Raw genomic sequence first — 12,796 nt, 5'->3', positions numbered from 1 at the left:
TGATTGCGGTGGTTACCAGGCGACGGAGCAGCATGAGTTATTATGACACAGTGGGCTTCACCTATGTGCTGCCCTCTATTTACCAACCTGCAGATAGTGAGACAGATTAACAAATCTGATAGTGACTGTAAAGGCCCCTTTAGAGCTCCTAGAGTGGGGGACTCTGGGGTTCATGGCTCTCCCCCATACATCCTCCCCTTTTTTCTTTCAGCTATATAGTCTTTAATGTGGCCTTATCACCCTCTCCTCCTATATTTACCTCGGGTTAATTTTCTGATTTATTCTGGACCCCCCTGTGTGTCTTTTGGTACTTACCTTCTAGATTCTTCTTGCAAGTTGTCAGGTGACTGGGCAGATTCTGGCAACAGCGTTCTGATTGGTGGGCAGGTCCAAAGGTGGGAGCTAGCAGAAGGATATAAACCCAGCAGTCTGGTCCTTGGTGTCCACTGTTTTGGAAACAACGAGCGCCCGTCTACCCAGTGGTTGCAGCTTCAGTGTTGGTGGTCGTGGTGGATATTTTCTCTAATTTAAGAAATTACAATTTTAAGAATGGAGTTCCTCATTATTTTTGATATGTTCTTCATTATGTAGCCCATTAATTGAAACCGTGGCTTTTTATTTCCAATTTTACTGTCTTTGTTATTATTTTTAGAGTAGAGGGGTTGTTATTGGGGGGGGGGGGGGGGTGAATGACGTCAGCCATGAAGCACAAATTCTCTCCCTCAAGCCAGTTTTACACATTTGACACTCTCAATCTGAGTAAAGACTGCAATATCTGGGTCTGTGGACCCGAAGTCAATAGTTAGGACGTCACAAGTGCTCAGATTGTGAACGTTGGACAGTTTTCTGCTTGAAATGTCTCAAAAGTATTGCGCAACTTTAAAATTTGGTGACTTTTGGTACTTTTACTTCACTCCGGGATGATTCATTCAACTCTTTTTTTTAAGGGTAGGATTCCACTTGCGAGAGACTCGAGAGTGTCTCACATTGCATCTCCTGGGACGGCCTGCCTCTTTCACGACGGGAGTGTTTCAGCTCCATAGAAATAGATGCAGCTGACCGGCTCCTATCGGGAGAGAGGCAGGCCGTCCTGGGAGATGCGATACCAGATACACTTGAGTCTCTTACAAGTGCAATCCTACACTAAAAGTGGCTGGAGCTCACTTAGGATGGTGCATAAATTATGACAGAAATATACTCGAGATGTTGACTGGTGTACATTTCTTTGGGTGGCGCACAGCAGCTGAAAGATGCACCAAGTTCAGCAATTTGCGGCATCTTTCTCAAACTCTCCCTGCATTAACAGCGATGTACAAAAGGCCAATGTCATGCTGTACAAAGGGCTGATAAGATGTAGTAAAGCGTATTCCCTACTAGGTGGCAGCAGAGTAGTGAAGGAGAGTCAAGGTAAGGGCTCATGTGCACGTTGTGTAATTGCATGCATTTATGCTGCATATTGCACAGCAGCGTAAATGCATGCTGTGGAGACACGGGGCTGAGTGGGTGCTCTCGTCCGCTGGCCCAGCCGCCTTTAGAAAGACAGCATGGCCCAGGGCTCATTCCAACTGAACGCACGATCTCCTTAACCGTGGGCCGAACACTACTCAGACAACACAGTGTGAGGGAATCACAATATTAAGACTTTATTGGATCCCCAAAATATTAACGGCACATAACACATAACCAGCAAAACACACAAATGTAACAGGCAACAGAGTCTCACCCTTCCGCTGGCTCACCAGGGATTTAGAATGTCCATGCTTCAGAGCTTCCAGGGCTACTTACTCCAAACCAGCAGCACCCCGCTTTCGGCGGGCACCCACTGAGAAAGGAATAGCGCCGGATTTAGGAAGCTGTGTGAGGTCTGCAAAGTCTGTAGCCAGGTGACCAAATTGTCCCAACCAGGGTTTCTTCCTTAAGTAGTCCTTGGTTTGATGATATAATCCTGGCAGCCGGAGTTGAAATCCCTAGACTGTGGATATGGTCTCCAATCGGAACCGGAGTCCCTAGATTGAATCCTGATCCTCTAGCCAGCTCCTAAGAGCTTAGACTGGATCATGCACATCCATCAACTGGTGACTTAAGGAAATCCCTTTTATAGCCATAACCTTCCCTTAGGATAATCTGTGCCCTTATCGGATTGGTTGTACAAGGTTGCTTCTCTTATTGGATGAATTTCAAGCGGCATGGATAATGTTCATTTAAATGATGTGGACAGAAAGACTGATGATTTTTTACATGAAATTTGCAAGTCACAGACTAGACAATGGCTACTAAGGTAATTTACATTAGATTAGCAATACACAACTACATTACAATGATTACTGGAAGGGTCTGGAGAAACAATAGATAAGCAAACATGAGGTAATACACAAAAGAACAATACGTCTGGCTGAATGTTAAGAAACTTTAACCCATGAGAGTCCATGTCGTCACATTCCTCCCCCTTCTAAATATTAGCCAGACATGATAGGCTTCCGATCATCCTTCTCCTCTTGACGGCATTGTCCTTTTCAATGGTGAGGTCAGCAACAGAGGCTCGCATCTATACACCTCCCCCTCATTACCTCCCCCAAGTTGAGCAGCCATATTGCGGACAAGCACTAAGGTGGGGTCCATGAGTTGGGCTTGCATACATTTCTTACTATCAATCTTCCCCCAGTCAATAGCCACAGTGTGGTTAGGCTTACTCACGGTTCTTGGCTCAGAAGTGGATGTTGGAGACTGGGAATATGAATTATCCTTGGAAAAGAAGTTAGAAAGATCCATATCAGGGTCCTGCTTGGCTTGGAAGTGGGTGATGGCTGCTTCAAACTGACTGGATAGTCCTTGTCCTAGGTCATACTACAAAATAACTGGTGTGAGCAGGTAATCCACACGCCCCACTTCCACTCCCTTCTGGGTGGTATCCAAAACAACAGGCTTGGTGGGGCCATCCATGAACCCGACTTCAATTTTCTCCTGATTAGTCCCCGAAATAACAGAAGTGGGGAGACCATGCATGTGCCCTACATCAACTTCATCCTGGTTAGTCCCCGAAACAACAGGTGTGGGGAGGCTGTCCATAAACTCCATATGGACCTCTTCCTGGTCAGACCCTAAAATAACAGGTGTGGGGATGCTGTGCATTTGCTCCACATCAGCCTTGCTCTGGTTAGTCTCCACAATGACAGGCGTGGGGAGGCTGTTCACAGGTCTCACATCAACCTCTCCCTGGTCATTTCCCAAAATATCTGGTGTGGGGACGGTGTCCATAAGCTCCACATCAGCCTTGCTCTGGTCAGTCTCCACAATGACCGGTATGGGGAGGCTGTTCACAAGCCCCACATCGATCACTTCCTGGTTGGTCCCCAAAATACCAGGTGTGGGGGGCCTGTCCACAAGCTCCACCTTGACCTCTCCCTGGTCGGTCCTTAAATCCAACTGCACACATGCCAGAGGGATGTCTGAGCGCTGGCCCTCAGCCAGGGAGATGGATAATTGGAAATCTGGTAAAGGGTCTTCTGGGGAAACAATAACTGGGCTTACCAGGGTAATGGAGGAACCAGTGTCTCGTAGTCCCTGGCTCTTGACCGGCTGAGCTGGCAGATGGGCTCCAAGCATGCGGAGACAATCTTTATCTATATGTCCATGGCGCCCACATGTATAACAGCGCCATAGATTGGGCGAGTCACAGGCCCTGTTTGTAGTCCTTTGTTTTGGCGCAGCTTCTGCTGGGTAGCGGGACCATCCTTCTCGAGCAGCTGGTGTTAGCAGTACGGCAGCTGGAATCCCATAAACATATTCCAGAACATAAGCCCTCTCTTCTCTTGAAGATTTAGGCCCCAATGCAGCCAACAACGCTGTGGCTTGGGCCATTTTGGACCAAGTTGATTCCCTATTGTCACTAGATCCATGGTGTGGCACAGTTTAAATCCTCTGGGTCAATATCGGCGGGATCCTCGTCCTGTGCATCATTCTGGGCATCCCAATGGACTAATTTCCAGATCAAGTCTGACCGAGTGTCAGCGTTCCTGTAGTCAATCTTTCGCCTCTGGCACAGATCCTGTAGCATCCATTTACTGCTGCGGTCGTATCTCCTCTCTTGTCCTTGTCCCATGGCTGAGCTGGTGGGGTTGGACATGGCAGCGTCCGAAACCTGAATGCCTCCCTTATGGCCCGCTAGGTATGCTTATGTGCCTCCCTGGTTGTTGAGCCCTGGACGATGTCCACAAACACCAGTCCTCTTCCGCTTCCCTGGGTAAACCAGGCTGAGTAGTATCCCACTGCTGCCACCAATTGTGGAGACACGGGGCTCAGTGGGTGCTCTCGTCCACTAAAACCGGCCGCCTTTAGAAAGATAGTGTGGCTCAGGGCTCATCGCAACTGAACGCCGGCCTCCTTAACCGTGGGCGGAACACTACTCAGACAACACAGGGTGAGGGAACCACAATAATTACACTTTATTGGATCCCCAAACAAGTAGCGGCACATAACAGATAACCAGCAAAACACACAAATGTAACAGGCAACAGAGTCTCACCCTTCCGCTGGCTCACCAGGGATTTAGAATGTCCATGCTTCAGAGCTTCCAGGGCTACTTACTCCAATCCAGCAGCACCCCGCTTTCGGCGGGCACCCACCGAGAATGGAACAGCGCTGGATTTAGGAAGCTGTGTGAGGTCTGCAAAGTCTGTAGCCAGGTGACCAAATTGTCCCAACCAGGGTTTCTTCCTTAAGTAGTCCTTGGTTTGATGATATAATCCTGGCAGCCGGAGTCGAAATCCCTAAACTGTGGATATGGTCTCCAATCGGAACCGGAGTCCCTAGATTGAAGCCACAAGGTATCCTGATCCTCTAGCCAGCTCCTAAGAGCTTAGACTGGATCATGCACATCCATCAACTGGTGACTTAAGGAAATCCCTTTTATAGCCATAACCTTCCCTTAGGATAAACTGTGTCCTTATCGGATTGGTTGTACAAGGTTGCTTCTCTTATTGGATGAATTTCAAGCGGCATGGATAATGTTCATTTAAATGATGTGGACAGAAAGACTGAGGATTTTTTACATGAAATCTGCAAGTCACAGACTAGACAATGGCTACTAAGGTAATTTACATTAGATTAGCAATACACAACTACATTACAATGATTACTGGAAGGGTCTGGAGAAACAATAGCTAAGCAAACATGAGGTAATACACAAAAGAACAATACGTCTGGCTGAATGTTGAGAAACTTTAACTCATCAGAGTCCATGTCGTCACACATGCGTCTTGCGTCCCCTGCATAATCTATGTAGATTGTACATGACATGTGCGCACGTTGCTTTTTTGAACGCAGCGATTTGGGTGCTAAAATTTTGACCCAAATCCGTGCGTTCATAAAATGAGCATGTCAATAATTTCTGCGTTCTGGATGCAGCTCCCACTCTGTCTATGGTGGAGGCAGCAGCCAGAGCGCATGAAATCTTGCTTTTTTTTGTACAGAAAAACTGCATCCATTATGCAGTGTTTCTGCAGTGATTTGACGAGCACATGTGCTGTCAACTCGCTGAAGAATATTCAGCAGTTACGTGCGCATAAGCCCTAACACTGTAACAGAAAGGAGGCTGAAGTACAGCAGAGTAACTTCAACAGGCACTTCACAGGCTAACCACCAGGGGGCAATAGAGTAGTCAAGCAGTCAGGGTCCAGCCAGGAATGTCAAGTCACTGCAAAGTGGGGCTCAAAATCAGGTCAGAAAACAGAATCGAAGTCGGATGCAGGGAGATCAAGTATGCAGAGGGAAACAAAAAGAGCACAGGGAACAGAAGACAAGACCGGAGGGTGAGTAGACACAAATACGGGAAGGAGGATGAACCAGAACAGGTAAACAACTGACAGGAGCGGGAAGTCAGGGACTGGGACGAACGGGAGAGGGTACAGGTCAGGGCACGGTAACAAGGAGTCAGACAAACAGGAAATCTCACCAGAGCCAGTCACAGGCTGCAGAGCAAAACTATAACCAGCACAGGAATGCAGGTGTAGCGACCAGATATATTGTCTCCTGAAACCAGAACGAGGCTGATGGGACCCCTGACATGACCAGGCTGGGTCTGGGAAACTCTGGAGCGGGGATACCAGTCCTGGATGATAACAGCCAAGCTAAATGAATCGGCCTTAAATATTTTGTTAAAGAACTAGGACAGAAATGGCAGAAGATGAAAGACATGTTCCTTAAACCCATACCAGCATTCACATTGGTAAAATAGGAACATGTAAGTCCCAGCACTAGGATTTACCTCCTGGCAAGTTTGTGGCACCAATGGGGGTCGGTGATGAGATTGTCTGTAAAGTGCTGGGGAAATTAATGGTGCTTTTAATATGAGAGCAAAATAAAATAGTCAGATGTCAGGTAGCCGCATGGACTGTATCCTGTTGGCTATATTGTTACCAGGCTGTAAAATTAGTAGATATAATCACAATTGTCACGATTCTCTCCTAGTTTTTGGAGACTAGTGGCAGTTGGAGAACAGAAGCCCCTTATCTCTATTTAGGGCTCTGCATTTAAATGTCATTTCTAGGGCTAGGTGGACCCAGACTGAAAAAGTCCGAATCTGCGCAGTTTCAAAGTTGTCCGGGATAAAAAATAAAAAGAAAAAAGGAAAAAAAGAAGAGAAAAATCAAGCGAGCGCTCCATACTTACCGAGGCTCCGGTCGGGCTGCATGCTGTTCCCACGCTGCTGTATGCTGCTCCAGTGGCTTCCCTGGGCCGCTCATTTCATATACACAGTTTTCCCCACCAACCGACCGGCCTGGCGTCTGTGATTGGTTACAGTCACACGTGCCGCTAGCCTGTGTGACGCGTTTTCCTGCATCCAGTCACCACTCATCGTGGCTCATTCATTCTGCACTCACAACGGGCAGCCATGCTGCTCTATGGCCGCTCCCTGTAATATTCAGATGTAGCAGAGTTGAATCGTCGCAAGACCTAGTGTGGATTACGCCAGACCTTCAGGGTGTCTTGGGGTTAATAAAGTGGTGAAGAGGGTGGGTTTTTGTATTTTATTCCAAATAAAGGATTTTTTCGGTATTTGTTTACTTTCATTTACAGATTAATGATGCGGGTGTGATAGACGCCTGCCATCATTAACCCTAGAACGCGCAACCATAGACCTCTACGATAGAAAACAAGTAACCTAGCAGGCCTGCGAGGCCCCAGGTATGCGTTCTAGGGTTAATCTAGGGTTTAGTAGCAGCTGTGCACTATTATTAAGCCCTTATTACCCCGATTGCCATTGCATCAGGGCATTCGGGAAGAGCCGGTAAAGCGTCGGGCTTGTCACATCTAATGGATGCGGCATTTCCAGGGCAGCTGGAGGCTGATATTTTTAGGCTGTGTCTCTCCAGCCTGAGAATACCAGCCCCCAGCTGGCTTTATATTGGCTGGGTATAAAAATTGGGGGGGACCGCGCGTCTGTTTTTTAAATTATTTAAATAAGTTGAATGCGGATCCTCTTAGGCAGGAGTCACACTTGGGAGGGACTTGCACGAGTCTCCCATCGCATCACCCAGCACGGTTGCGCATTTGTGACGCCCTGGCACAGCCAGGTTGTCACAGAAAGAGTTAATCCTCCTTGGTAATCTGATCTCACACCGACAAACCACATCCCCCAGCGTAAGAGAAAAGCAGAGCAGAGGGGAGGGGCTGGAGCAGAGAGTGTGTGGAGAGGAGACAGAAGAGGAGCCTGGAGTTGTAGCTCCCAGGCTGATAGTGAAGCGTGCTCCGAGAGGGCCGGGACAGGCTGTAGTGAGGAAGGGGCCAGAGGTAGCCGGAGCAGGGCGGTGGCCCCTCGGTACCTGGGTACCCGGATCACTACAGGGGAGTGGATTCCCCGTTCCCGGCTGAGGAGAAAGAGGAAGAGAGTGGAGAGAAAGGCACCTGGCTGCAGGGAAAGAACAACAAGGGCTGCTGCACCGTGTGTGGGAATACTAACACCCCCGTACCGAAGGCTGCGGACACCGGCAATTCCTAGTTTACCAGTGACTCCGTGTGACTTACTTGTGAGTACATGTGACGGGGTGTACATCAGAGCAAAGAGAGACAACAGGCCGAGGATGATCCAACAGGTTTACTAACAGGAATACAGGAACAGCACACGACAAGTCCAAATAAAACAGATTCGGGGGCACCTCCCGATAATCCAAAGTGCCAGATCACAACGTAATAGTCCTTTTCAGAGTCCCAGAGAGTTCCACACAGTCCCACGGGCCGCCACACAGGCCCAGCTCCGTCCGTGTCCACAGCCACCCAGGCTGGGGCTCCTGCTCTCTTCAAGTTTCAGCTCACTCTGAAGTTACAAAAAGGGAAATGCATTGTCTGTGCTGCTTGACCAGCCCACCATGTTTGTTCAGGGGGTAGGGGTCACACATCCTATCATCAATGGTTTGGTCCATCACAGGGCTCCGATATGTCTGCCAGCCACAGTAGATGAAGGGATCCCCTGCTGTAAAGAACAATGACTATTCCTTCACTGGCCAATGCAATTACAGACTAGATACACAACTCTGGAAAGAAGAGGACAGGCTATTTACATAATCACATTAGATGCCAAGACTGCAATTGTATGAGAGAGACACATTGAGACCAGTAGCTCCCCCAAGAAAATACATGAATTACAACTAATACAACCAGGGAAATATACATATCATGACATAGTATCACAGCATATACAGTGAGAGGGTAAATTACATCTTCACAGTACACCCGTGCCCTCGGGCACCGCACTGCAGCACTGCGCCCTGCTCCCTGCTTACCCCATCACCGGGCCCCGGGACAACCAACCCCCTACCCACGGAGGGGAGAACTAACATCTAGCTGCTCCATACCATCACTCCCGGGATCCTCGTCCAGAGCAGCGGTGGTGTCCCAATCACCACAACCGTGGGTGGCGTCACGGACAATATAAATCTCCCTTACCAAATCCCTTTATACTGTGGAGCCTGGGATCACAGACCGGGTCACGCCACCGTGATACCCACAGAAGTGACACTGTGGCCCGGATCGGAGTACCCCCTGGTCCCCGAGCGACACATTTGGCATCACGAACAGGATCAAACCTATCCAGTTACCTGGAGGAAGTGCGCCTTATTCTGGACTGTCAGCGGTGATCCGCTGCAAAATTTTTAAAGTCGCCATCTTTGCCGCCATTTTGGGCGCAAAAATCTCCCGCCCAGCACCTTCTTCCCCAAGCGTTGGGCGCGAAAAAGAGGCTCCGCCCCCTGAGAACGCGGGCGGAAGTGAAGCTCCGGAGGACCGGAAGCGAAAGGAAAACTTTAAAAGTTGCTAGAAGGACTGCTCCCGAGTACCAAGGGGGAGCAGGAAGAAGGAACCGCAGTTCATGTGACCAGGACTGTAAAGGCAGGGACGCCAGGACTCTGCCAGCATTTGGTTCCTGGAAGAGGCCGCCGCAGCGATGCACCGACCCGCTACCCCTGTTACCGGTAACGGAGCCCGCAGCGCCTGTGGGGGAGGACCCAGACCTGGGGTCCCCAGGCCTCACCTTTGTCACCGCCCTGCCACCGGCCCCGGCAGTCCGCCCGGCCGCGACGGAGATGACGACGGCTCCGGCAGTCCGCCCGGCCGCAACGGCAGCGAAGTACCGGTCCCGTTGACCAATCTGGAACCGTTTCTGGACTGGGGTCAAGGGGTGCTGCCCACTTCCTAGGGGCAGCACCAAGGCTAGGTTGTTTGGGTGGGTGACTAAAGGACCCGTTACGTTGCCATTATTAAAAGTGTTATTTGTTGTTACAACGTTGAAGCAATGTACATCCCGCTGTGGGAAGATTGAAAACGCATGTGTGAAAATGTTTAAAATGTTTTACTCTTTTCCCAGTTTAATAAATGTTGCTGGCCAGACGGCCCGAGGACGGGCCGTGTTTTACCAAGGGGGTGTGTGACGCCCTGGCACAGCCAGGTTGTCACAGAAAGAGATAATCCTCCTTGGTAATCTGATCTCACACCGGTGCAGCAAGACAAACCACATCCCCCAGGGTAAGAGAAAAGCAGAGCAGAGGGGAGGGGCTGGAGCAGAGAGTGTGTGGAGAGGAGACAGAAGAGGAGCCTGGAGTTGTAGCTCCCAGGCTGATAGTGAAGCGTGCTCCGAGAGGGCCGGGACAGGCTGTAGTGAGGAAGGGGCCAGAGGTAGCCGGAGCAGGGCGGTGGCCCCTCGGTAACTGGGTACCCGGATCACTACAGGGGAGTGGATTCCCCGTTCCCGGCTGAGGAGAAAGAGGAAGAGAGTGGAGAGAAAGGCACCTGGCTGCAGGGAAAGAACAACAAGGGCACCGTGTGTGGGAACACTAACACCCCCGTACCGAAGGCTGCGGACACCGGCAATTCCTAGTTTACCAGTGACTCCGTGTGACTTACTTGTGAGTACACCCGTGCCCTCGGGCACCGCACTGCAGCACTGCGCCCTGCTTACCCCATCACCGGGCCCCGGGACAACCAACCCCCTACCCACGGAGGGGAGAACTAACATCTAGCTGCTCCATACCATCACTCCCGGGATCCTCGTCCAGAGCAGCAGTGGTGTCCCAATCACCACAACCGTGGGTGGCGTCACGGACAATATAAATCTCCCTTACCAAATCCCTTTATACTGTGGAGCCTGGGATCACAGACCGGGTCACGCCACCGTGATACCCACAGAAGTGACACTGTGGCCAAGATCTGAGTACCCCCTGGTCCCCGGGCGACACACACTCTCCTGACAGGAGCGGATCGGCTGCATGTAGTTCTATGCAGCTGCACGCTCATGTCTGGAGAGCGTCAGGTCGTGCCAGGTGATGCGATGCAATACTCGCGCAAGTGTGACTCTGGCCTTACGGTGCGCTCACAAGAACCGAATGACTCGCACGAGTCTCGCATCGCATCACCTAGCAGCTACACACTCTACGGACACCAGTGTGCAGCTGCATAGAAATATATGCAGATGCACGCTCCTGTCAGGATAGTGTGCGGCTGCCAGGTGATGCGATGAGAGACTCATTTAAGTGTGCGACTCCAGCCTTATTTTGATACACAGCCATGATAAAACCTGATAGCTGGGGGCTGCAGCCGTGGCCTTTATCTGTGCTGGTATGAGACGGGAGACCCTGCGCTGATTGTTTTATTAATTTATTTTTATACTACGATATTCACCCACAGAGAGCTGCACTGCTTTCTCTGCCCACCGGCTGTCCTGGCGCCTGTAATTGGTTGCATACTGCTGACACTTTGAGTATTTACTTACAGCAAAGAAGGGCAGCAGTTGTACATCGCCCAGGCCAAAAACTAATACTGATCTGACACGTTGCCAGTCAGGGTGGAGGCTCTTCTAACTGCAACCAATTACACGCGCCAGTGGGCGGGGAAAGCAATGAATATTCAATGAGGGTTGTCAGCCCTGGAAGGGAAAGCGTGATGTAGAAGTAGCTTGCCGCCATGATGGACATTCAGTGAGTACACCGCGCGCGCTCCTACCCCCCCTATCCCTTCTACCAATATGTTTAATCTCCAGATTCTGGTTCCTATAGACTTATATTGGTACCAGATTGCGGAATGGATCCATGTTTTTATAAAAATTCCAGTTTTCTGCGAGTTCGACCAGCCCTGAAGTAGTTAATGCCAGTTTTTCTGTTTTCCGCTCTGCTGCAGTCTAGGTCAGCTGCACCTGCTTTGTAGTCACACCCCCTTGTGCTTAAATAGCCAGGTATCCCTGCAAGCTTTGCTGACTATACAAACCATTTGTATGAAAGCTGCCCTGGTGGAAGGAAGCCGCTGTGGATCTTCCAGAAGTTTTATCCTCTCCATTTTGGTTCTTTATCCACTGTTCATCTTTCCCCTCTCTGTGTGTATTAGTGCAGCGGCGGCCCTAGCGTCTTCCAGGGCCAATACACTAGTTAGGGCCACTACAGGATTTTCTTAGGGTCTCAGGTTCCTGTTCACCGACAGTTGAGGAAACTGTATAGGGCCTGGTTACGAGCGTAGAGTCAGTGGCAGGTGAGTGCAGGAGGTGCCCATCTACCTCACTCACTAGATCTAGGGTCCACCGTTGTTATTGTATCCCCCCCTTACCTGTTGTTGGTATTTTTTGTTGTGCATCCAGACCTTGGTTGGTCTGAACACATCTTCCAAGTGTGAAAGCGTGACACCAATCCATTAATTTCACCCACATTCTTCTGATCGACGAGGGTCCCTGAGGTTGGATTCCTCCTACCATACATGTGTCACCAGGTGATAAGTGATAACTGTTTTTGGTGGTATATCCCCTTTAACGTCACGTTCACATTGAGTATTTGTAAGCCAAAGCAGGAGTGGGTGGTAGATACAGCAGTGGTACCCTTGTTTCTATTATACGTTCCCTCTGATTTTTTTTTTACTTTTTTTGGCTACAAACACAGAGGTAAAAAAACTCACCAAATACTCAACATGTGCACGTGGCCTAAGACAGCATGCCAGGAGCGTCTTCTTTTGTGGCTTGAATATCTTAAACATTTACCAGTGGCCTTTCACAGGCACTAATGTTTATTAGGGCACTATGAGAAGCATTTTGGCTATAATTATAGGGACGTGCCCTGTATTTGTGGGAAGTATTTACAAAGATGCATATATACAATTGTTACTTTGTATTTAACTGCATCCGAATTCTGTATATTATTTGTTCACCAATGCTATAAAAAACCATCTATAATCATAAAAATAACCAAAATGAAAACATTTGTCCTTAAGAACCAAACCCATCTTCACCATTAAGAGGTAAAATCCGCTCCAATAGTGGCGCTCTAAGGCT

This window comes from Anomaloglossus baeobatrachus, chromosome 4, assembly GCF_048569485.1.
Source record: "Anomaloglossus baeobatrachus isolate aAnoBae1 chromosome 4, aAnoBae1.hap1, whole genome shotgun sequence".
NCBI lineage: Eukaryota > Metazoa > Chordata > Amphibia > Anura > Aromobatidae > Anomaloglossus > Anomaloglossus baeobatrachus.
This window is presented reverse-complemented; position numbering follows the sequence as displayed.